We start from the raw sequence: 10347 nt of genomic DNA on the forward strand, positions 1-10347 counted from the left end.
TGGACTTCCTGATAGTACAGAATTACAAAAGTGCAGCCTTGAAGCAACAAATACATGGACTAGTTTCTCAGCATCAACCCTAGACAGGATATTTCTAATTGTTTCCATATTCCGCAGATGAAAGAAGGACATTCTAGAAACCTCTTTGATATGGGATTTAAATGACAGGTCCTCATCAAAAACCAGACCAAGAAATGGTGCTCTGGTCCAAAGACTATAACTTCTGTTTTGTCTGCATTGAAAAGGAGAAAGTTAAGAGTGATCCAGGTTTTTATGTCTTCGAGACCTGTCTGTAATCTATGTAATGGGTTAGCTTCATCTGGATTTATAGACAGATATAGCTGGGTATCATCAGCATAACAGTGGAATTTAATCCCATGCTGTCTAATAACTGTACCGATTGTGAGCATACAGTGGTCTGCAAAAGTTTGGGCAAACTTGTTAATTTCCATGATTTTCCTTCATAAATTGTTGGTTCTTAGGATAAAAAAAATCAGTTAAATATATCATACAGGAGACAAACACAGTGATATTTGAGAGGTGAAACGAAGTTTATACCATTTACAGGAAGTGTGCAATAATTCTTTTAACAAAATTAGGCATGGAAATATAAAACCCAATAAAAGCCATAGAAAACCCAATAAAATCATTAATGCTAAGAGCAGGTGGAATGGACGGTTCAACAAAGCTATGGCTCTGGGTGAGTTTGGCAACTGTATTAAAAAGATATCTAGGATTGTTCTTATTCTTCTCTTTGAATGAGGTCTTATACAGCCTAGCATTTTGCTTCAAAGTGTGCAGCTCTGCATTAAACCAAGGAGCCAGCTTTCTATTTTTAACGGTTTTCATTTTCAAAGGGGATGCATTGTCTGAGGCAGTATGCAGAGAACTAGCAACCCCATCAACAAAGTCATCAACCCGTGAAGGGGAATAAATTAAGCTTTTGCACTCTGCAGCACTGCTCAGCCACACAGAGAAGAGAGAAATTAAAACAGATTCTTTAAAATTTATAACTGCACTATCTGATAATGATCTGCTAAAGTGAAACCTTCTTTTGGAGAAGGAAAACTCAAAAACAATCCGTAAGGTTATTAAAAAGTGGTCAGAGAGGACAGTGTTTTGAGGAAATACTGTTATTTCTTTACATTGTATGCTCTGTCAGCGCAAGATCCCATGTATGAAGATGAGAATGTGTGGGACTATTCACATTTTGAACAAAGCCCATCAGGTCTAAGATAGCATGAAAGGCTGCTCTTAATCTATCACCTTCAATGTCAGCATGGATGTTAAAATCTCCCACTATGATTACCCTGTTAGTATTTATTTAAATGCTTAAAGAGGTTGCCTCATTTATGCTTACATAATACTCTTGCTGCAGCCAAGTTTCTGTAAACCAACATAAGTCAATGTGATTATCACAAATCAAGTCATTAACTAGCAGACTTTTAGAGGAAATGGATCTTATATTAAACAGACCACAGTTAATAATTTTAACTTTCTCCCCAATTGGAGTTATTTTAATTTTAATTAGATTATCATGATTTACTCCTTTGGAAATCTTTGCTAAAGCAACCAGGCCTAATTCCAAAAGTCCAGAAAAATCTACCTTGATCTTAACTAATGTGCCTCATAAATTCTCTTCCTTGGTTGTCTTCTGTAAAGACCTAAGTAATCATTCTGTTGTTGTCGCATGTAGAAGTGCTAGGATCGAAAATAAAAACCCTGTATAGTTGCAGAAGGAATCTTAAAAATTTTAATGAACAAGCCTTTCATCATGAATTGTCTATGGTGAACTGGGAATATATAAATCTAATTCAAGATGTAGCACTAGCTTGGACTTTTTCCAAAAACATTTTCATGCAAGTACCGGTAATAAATAAGCATGCACCTTTGAAGAAATTCAGGGTAAAGGGGTGAGAAAATATGTTGTTTTCTCCAGATCTGGCAAATGGTATTAATGAGCGTAATAAAGCATGGGACAAGGCAAGACAGAGTCACTCTGCCAGTAATTGGTCATACTTTAGACGCCTTCAAAATAAATGCACTTTGCTTATTAAAAAGGCCAAAGCAGAATTATTTTTGTCCATGACCACTGAAAACCTCAATGATCCACTCGAATTCTGGAAAGGAATCAAATCTCTGTCTGTTAAGAAAAATTCACAGACTCTTCCAACATTTGTACTTAAAGACCCAGTCCCACTTTATGATAGAACTAAAATCTTGAATTGTTTTAACCAGCAAGAACATTAGAGCACAGAAAACCCCCTGGACCTGACTTGATTGAGCTTTATTTCCTAAAACTGCCAGCTGATTTCCTAGCAGAGCAACTGTCCATTCTTTTTAATCTTTCAATTGAAAACAAGGACACCCATCTATTTGGAAATCTGCATTTGTCCTTCCTTTATTTAAAGGGGATGATCCATCAGTTCTTACCAATTTTAGGCCAATTTCAAAGTTATGTGTTTTATCTAAAATTCTGGAGTCTCTTGTTTGTGATCGAAAGAGTTCCTCCTGTCAAATAAAATCCTTTGTAAATATCAATCAGGTTTCAGAAAAAAACAGCACTATTACTGCAACTATGAAAGTGATAAAATATATATTTGTAGCACTAGATAAAAAACAGTACTGTGCTTCACTCCTTATTGATCTTTCAAAAGCCTTTGACACCGTAGACCATGCTATTTTAAAACACAGGCTAGTTCTCATTGGACTGTCAGAGCATACGGTTGCTTGGTCTTCAATTTATCTAGAAAAAGTGTCCCAGTGTGTAAAATGTGAGGGGCTTTGTTTTGGATTTGTTACTGTTCACAAGGGTCTGCTACAATGATCTGTTTTGGCCCCCCTCCTATTTATCTTGTACATTAAAAATGTTGAACAAAATTACTGTGACCCTAATGTGCATTTTTATGCTGATGATACCTTGTGCAGCTCCTTGTGGGTGGATTTTTTTTTTTTTACAAAGAAACTGGAAGTTGACTGAGTTTTTAAGTACAATAGCCATAAAATGGAGTGAATACACAAATTTGCTGAGGGTAGGGGGGCTTGCAAGATGACATGAAATTCCTTGAACCAGCAGTGTTGATTGGAAAATCTGAAAAAAAAATCCAATCATTTCAATTTCTTCTAATATTTTGAACAGATTACTAAAATCTTAAATTTCAAAATGTTCTTATTACAGAAATAAAAACATAGCCACTGAAAACAATGAGTGGATGGCACTTGCTCCAGTAATGGTTAGGGTTAGACAAGTGCAAATCTTTTGTTTTTGTTGTAAAGAATGCAGTCTGTCAGGAAGCTTAACATGGAACAAAAGATAACCCCAGCCAAACTTAGATCAACACTGAGATAATCTTTGCAATAATATAACTTATGGGCACTATGTTTAGTTTATTTACTCACCTAGTAATTATTTAAAGCTTAGCACAAAAATATGGTTTGTGTCCAATTGTTTATCTGCTTGTAATCTATTTTACATGCTCTTTTTCTGCTATTTTAATTTCTATTCCTTTTTAGAGAGCTTTATGATGTAAAAACAGAATATGCCAATACATTATTTGGCTTAGCTGAGCTACTTCTTTGTTGATTTCATAATCCTTCATATTTGCTTGTTAGTGAATGATTTTTACATTTGCCGTAAACCATAAAAAACTGTTTTACATTAGTTTGTTTTGGAGAATAAACTAAGTGGTTACATTTTTATTTTTGTTGATGAATGAATCCTTTCACCTGCTCCCTTTTTCAGGGGGTTCTTACAACTAGTCAGAGCAACTAGCTCACAGAGGCGAGTACCACACAACAGTGGCAGGTCACCACCACTTTATCACTCAATACCAGACACACTGACAGACACTCAAAGTCAGTGGAAGTCCATTTCTACAGGAACTTCATGTTGTTGTATTGAATTATTACATGTAAAGAGAGAAACATCCAAAACATCTGGGGTGAACTTCTGGAATTGATTCTAAAAATGACAGCACCCTGCAACCACAGTAGGGAGCCTTTCAGATTTGGTTTTATAAGGGATGGCTCTTCTGACGCAGCAATGATTTAAACAAAGGTCCCCCAAAGTAAAAATTCAGACTTATCCTGCAACGCCATGGTAAATATGTTGTGAATCCGCATGTTGCCTGAGCTATTGGGGGAAATTATTTGGGACTATAACAAAGGAAATTCTCACAGTGTACATCAGATTATCTTTTTACTAAGAATGCTGTGTATTATCTTGATTAGATTGGAGCCACTGATGTCTCATCATTCACAAGCAGGTCTAACACAAGAGATGTTTCTACTAACAAATACCTTCCTAAATCCAGTCATTTAGGAGAAAATTTCACATTCACCATTTTCTGCTATTTGTAATCTTCCCTCAGCTGGGAAGAAATTTTTGGAGTGCTCCAACCTCTTAACATCCACCTCATTTTGGGAAATTCTCGCCTATTTTGCATTCACAAATGGAAAAGCAAATAACTTAGGAACTTTTAAGCCTAAATTAGATAAGCAATACATTATTTGATAGCTCTAACACCTCTAGTTTCTGAATATATAAATGAAAATTGGGTGACTAAAACAGACCAAGTTGCATCAGTTCAAACATGACTCAAACTTGTTTTTTTATTCTCGAAAATTATAGGTCCATTTGAACAGCAGTAATAAAGACATGCTTGAGAAAAGACAGGTGTCATTGTATTACATTTGTTCTACATCATGTCAACCACAAATGCAGAAAATTTCAGACCTCTACAACAGTTCCAGAGCTGTAGGGCTTTCAACTTTTGGTGTCACCAGCGTCTCCAAAAATCTCCAAATGTGCCAAGTACTTTTTACTATGCTTTGCTTTACTATTTGACCAAAAGAATAACACTGAAGCATTTTGATTGTTGGGATCTGGAGTTTTGCCCATCTTCCTCTAGCAGATGGCACCCTGGATCTCCCGGAGCTGAAGCCACCGCCACACCTGCGGCTGATCAGCTCATCAGGAGGAGCAGCATTTAAGTAGCGTCAGAACCTCTCTTCAGTGCCAGAGTGTTGCGTAGTTATGGTTAACGAACCTGAGCCAACCAGCCTGCTTGATTCTCTGTCCCCCAGAAAATCTGATCTGACTCTAATCAGTTTTCTGTCTTCTCCTTTTTCCAGAAACATTCAGACCCAGACCTGGATCTCTGGAAGAGTCCCTCTGAAACCAGCCAGCCTGCCTGCTCTCAGTATCAGACCTGAAGAACCTTCTACTGAACCTGCATCCAGAGGCTTCTAGGAAGAAGCTCTGTGCCCCTCGAGTCTGAAGTAGTGAATTGACGCTGCCAAGCCATCTGACCACAGATCAAACTCCAGACCAATTCGGTTCCCCCTCTCAATCAAGCCAGTCCGAAAACTCAGAACCAGGTACTGAATCTAACCTCTCCGTCAAACTCCAAGTCCCTGTCCATCTGGCTAACATAACTATCCGTCTCTGCAGATCTCCGTGTGTGACCAGTCCTCAGGCCTGTAGCCTTGTTCCAGTTACTTCTGTGTTTACTGACTTTAACTCTGAACAAACCATCTTCTTGTACAGCATCCAAAATAAACTGTTAAAACTTTCCCTGTTTCCTGGTGGTGTTCTTCATGTGGGTTAGACACCTGAGCCCAGACATGACAGAACACTCTGGCCAACAAACTAACCCAGCAGTGCACCTCCGGAGGATGCTTGACAATCAAGCCGCCAAGATCCAAGGACACGATTCAGCCCTCCATGAGTTATCTAACCGTTTTGACCAACAAATGCAATCTTTCCAGGAGTTAGCCAGCTACGTGAGGGGAGCTAATGTGGAACCAGCTCAACTTCCGGTTCCGGAGCCAACCCCACCTCCAGGGTCAGATCCGTATCCGTCACATCCTGAATTCCGCCCGTCACTTCCGGAGAAGTTCTCCGGTATAGCAAGTAAATGCAAGGGGTTTTTATTCCAATGCCGACTTATTTTTGAACACTCACCTTCTAGTTTCCCAAATGATAATCGAAAAATCAGTTTTGTTCTCTCCCAGTTGACCGGAAGAGCTCTAGAGTGGGCGGAGTCTCGTTTTTCTCCTGAATCTAGTTTCAGGTGTACTTATAATCACTCCTGAATCTAGTTTCAGGTGTACTTATGATCAGTTTTTAACGGAGTTTTCCCAGGTCTTTAATCTAGACGCTGACAAATCAATTGATACCAGAGCTCTACTTAGCATCAAGCAACTTCGAGTTCAGTTAAGCAACAACTTGGTTTTCCCTTTTCTTAAAAATGTATAGTGTTCTTCATGTGTCAGAAACAGCTGTACAGAACATTATAGATGACTTTTTAGAAATATTTTCACTGTCCAAACGTCTTATGAGAAAATCTAACTAACAACATTCTGCACTGGCATTGTCAGTTAGTGAGTGAAGTCTTATTGAATTAGTTGGTTGAAACTGTTATGAACACAAATGTTTCATCAATGCAGCCACGCCAGGTGCAGAGTTATCCATTGCTTAGCGGAGAAAAACCTTTGTGAAGAGCCATTAGTTGCAATTTTGTACATTTTTTTTCCTGCGTTTGGTGGTATACTTTGATCTTAAGTTATTTTCTTTAAAAGAAAATAGATTGAAGGAAATTAAATTATGTTTAATTCTTGTTTCCCATTAATATTTTTGTCAATTCGGTACAAAGATTTCAAGCCATGAAACGGATGTTATAAGACATTCTATAAGTCTTCTGAAGTTAATAAAATTTATATTGTCTGTCCTGTTTTTACAGTGTTTACTTTATATAGCAAACACAGCTTTGAAAAACATAATTTCCCTAAAAGTAGTAAAGAAATTTGAGTATTTCATACTTAATCAAAATTTCTACTTTAAACTCAAAATGACAAGTAAAGAATAACCAAATAAAACTGTACATTTAACATGAAAAAATGTATCATTGTAACTTAAAAGATAATTACCCACAACCACTACATGTTTTATGTTTATTTAACTTTTATTTTTCATTCTTGGGTGCTTAAAATATTTGATGTAATCAGTTTCACCAAATGTTTTGAGTTCAGTTAACTTATTGGGCTTACAATGCAGAAATGTCCAATGCATGTATGTTTTTATTTGGGTTGGAAATAGGAAAGAGACAGGAAAAAAAGTTTGCTCCGACTGCCATCAACATTTTAAAAGTATTCCGGGGACATGATATATGTTATTTATCCTTGTGTAACGATAAGGGATTGGCTGAGTAGAGGAAGGGAGAACCCTGCTGACATTCTGTTTCCCCAGATCTTCTACCTCCAGTGACTGGTGGTTAATTCCAGGAGTCACAAGCTGTCAGCATTCGTGGACTTGAGTGCTGATACAGAATTCATGTATGAGGGGTTTCACAAATGACTGGGGATAAATCTTATTCCATCGTCAGATTCCCCCAAGGTAATAGCTTTGGATGGCCATCAGATTAACCAATTTTCCGTCATTTCTGAACTGGTTGAACTTATGGTGGGAGGTAACCATGATGAGAGGTTATCTTTTATTATAATTGATTCAACTCAGGTCCCTGTCATTTTCGGTTTCAGCTGTGTATATAAGCACAGCCCTCAGATTGACTGACAGAATATGGAGGTGTTGGGTTGGGCTACCTCCTGCTCTGGATCCTGTTTACATTCTGCTCAGCCAGAACAGTCGGCTGAGGAGGAGGAGGCAGAGGAGTCAAAAGTCCCAGAGGATTACAATGACCACAAGGAGGTCCTCAACAAGTGAAGGGACACTGCATTTCTCTCTGCATCGGCTGTATAAGTGCAGGCTTGACTTGTTGCCTGGGACTATGCCCCATAGAGGGAGGTTATTTTCCTTATCGGCCACTGAATCCCAGGCTATGCAGAAATACATTTCTGACTCTCTGAAGGCGGGAATAATTTGCACCTCTTATTCTTCTGCAGATGTGGGGTTCTTTTTTGTTGGGAAGAAGGAGGGCTCACTCAGACCTTGCATAGATTATAAATGACTTAAGAAAATAACAATTAAGAATCTTTACCTGATTCCCCAGATTAACTCTGCTTTTGATCAGATTCAGGTAGCCAACATTTTCACTTAGCTGGATCTCAACAATGCATACAATTTTGTACGCATTTGTGAAGGAAATGAATGGAAGACAGCATTCAACCTCCCCTATAGGACATTATAAATACCTGGTTATGCCTTTTGGACTAGATAACACTTCAGCTCTCTTCCAACCAGTGTTAATTTTGTCAACCAGGACGATGACGAAAATATTTTGTCAACCCCCATTTTTCCTGTGACAATGATGAGATGATGATGCACAAAAATTGTTTCAAGAAAAAAAAAAATATGTCAAAATAAAAAAATAATTTCATCAACGAGACTAACACCAGACAGAATTTACGAGCCACTGACGAATTGACATTAAGGAATGTAATTGTTTATAACTAATTTGTAATTGTTAATATAAGTGTTTCTTGAACTTCATAGAAGATTAGGCATTGTTGCCCTGTTTGTCCCTACATGGGGCCTGTTAGGGTTGTAAATCACATCCATCATGGGGATGCGATTCAGCATCGTTTTCCTGACCCAACGATTCGATTATTTTCGATACTCAAGAATACACCACGATTCGATGCGATTTGATTAATCGATTAATTGGTTAATTTTTTTTTTTTTTTTTACACCTTACAGGCTAAACAAAGTTTCAAGTTTGAAATAAATCAATGAAAACTGTAATATCGTTATGCATTTTTTTTTTTTAGAAACAACAACAAATAACAGAATGCAAAAATACTGCACATAATCAGTGCAATGAGTGCAATTCAATACCTTGGCTCCAGACGTCTCCACCCCCTTGACAGACGCTTCCGCTGCACCTCTCCCAAATTGTAGCTGACCGCAAACAGGAGGCCAGCTTGTTTTGTTTTTATGACCGAAATTGCGGAAAACAACTCGTGAAGTTTGACCCGCTAGAAGAGTGAGGTGTGCGAAAATGCTGGGACCCTTTTTCCACCTATATCTCCGCCCTTTTTGGCCCTCATGTACTTCCGTCGTCGGACTAAACTCGCCCCCACTTCCTCGCCTCCTCGGCCGTATCTAGACCCACCACAGCACGGGAGGGAGAATTACGCCCAGGAGCAAATGGATAAAAATAGACCGGAGGAAAAAAAACAACATGAATCGATTCTCTTGGGGACGTGTCAATGCATCGGATCGTCGGCTGTTGGATCGATGCATCGATACAAAATGATTATTTTTTACACCCCTAGCGCCTGTCCCACAGTGCCTCGCACTGCTTAATCAGTTGTAGCATAGGGCTTATACTCCTAGCTCAACTTCGCAGTGATTGCGTGGGGCTCGGATACCGGTGTACGGTTTGTGTGAGGAGCTGGGCGAAAACAACGCCTGGATGTATGGAGCCATTTCGTTTACAATTTCGTTTTCCGAAAGCCTTTTGATACCCTTGTACAAGCAGAAAAATGCTCTCTATACATCACTCTTAATGTAGGCTACAAGTATTACTGTAGGACAGAAAGTGAAAATTCCTAATTTAGACAATTTGGTAACATTGTCTGTAACTTAAAGATCCAGAATGCTTCCCTTCTTCTTAGAAGCAAGTCTTGGTCTCTGCCCCTAGGTGGCAACAACACCTGTTTGACTCCCACAGAAGTGGAGTGAGGCCATTTCATGTGTCATTTCTTTAGTTGTTGGTGTGGCCAGTTATGAGTCTTCTGTAGTTGGTTATGCTTTTTTGTGGTGAAAATTAGCATGGATCTTGTGATCTTTTCAGATTTGTCCTGTTTTATAAACAAATAAAGGCAGATCTTTTAAAGATGGAAATGATCTCTGGATCAGATTTTAATATATTCCATTATTTAACAGCATAACTATGAGGAGAGTAAGTCATGACTCATCCAACTGTTTTCCTTTTCTCTGGCTGTTGTTTAAGAGATCATCATCAGATCTGATGTGTACGTTTTGTCTACTAAATTCCGGGGATAGCCTCATTTGGGGAATTTTCATTTGATTTGAGAAAAATTTTCCAAACATTCAACTTAATTTGATAAAATTTTCTGTAGGCTGACAGGAAAGGGGGTATGAGAGAGTAGAAGAGACATGTGGAAAAGGACCACAGGTCAGAGTCGAACCCCAGTCGGCCAGGTCGAGGACTAAGGCCTACATACTGTTAACTGGATTGGACCGGGCATTGGAACTGAGCTGTGAGCTTCGGGGCTGGTCCTGGAACCCCACCAGTGACACGACCCAGTGACCGTAGCCTGGACACCAACAGCCCCGTGCTTCCCTCCGCCTGCCTTACCGTGGGCACGGAGCTGCCGGCGTACAGGCTACCATCACTGGGTCGGGCTTGGTCGCTCTGTCCC

Source organism: Cyprinodon variegatus, unplaced genomic scaffold (assembly GCF_000732505.1).
Source record: "Cyprinodon variegatus isolate N-32 unplaced genomic scaffold, C_variegatus-1.0 Scaffold831, whole genome shotgun sequence".
Lineage (NCBI taxonomy): Eukaryota > Metazoa > Chordata > Actinopteri > Cyprinodontiformes > Cyprinodontidae > Cyprinodon > Cyprinodon variegatus.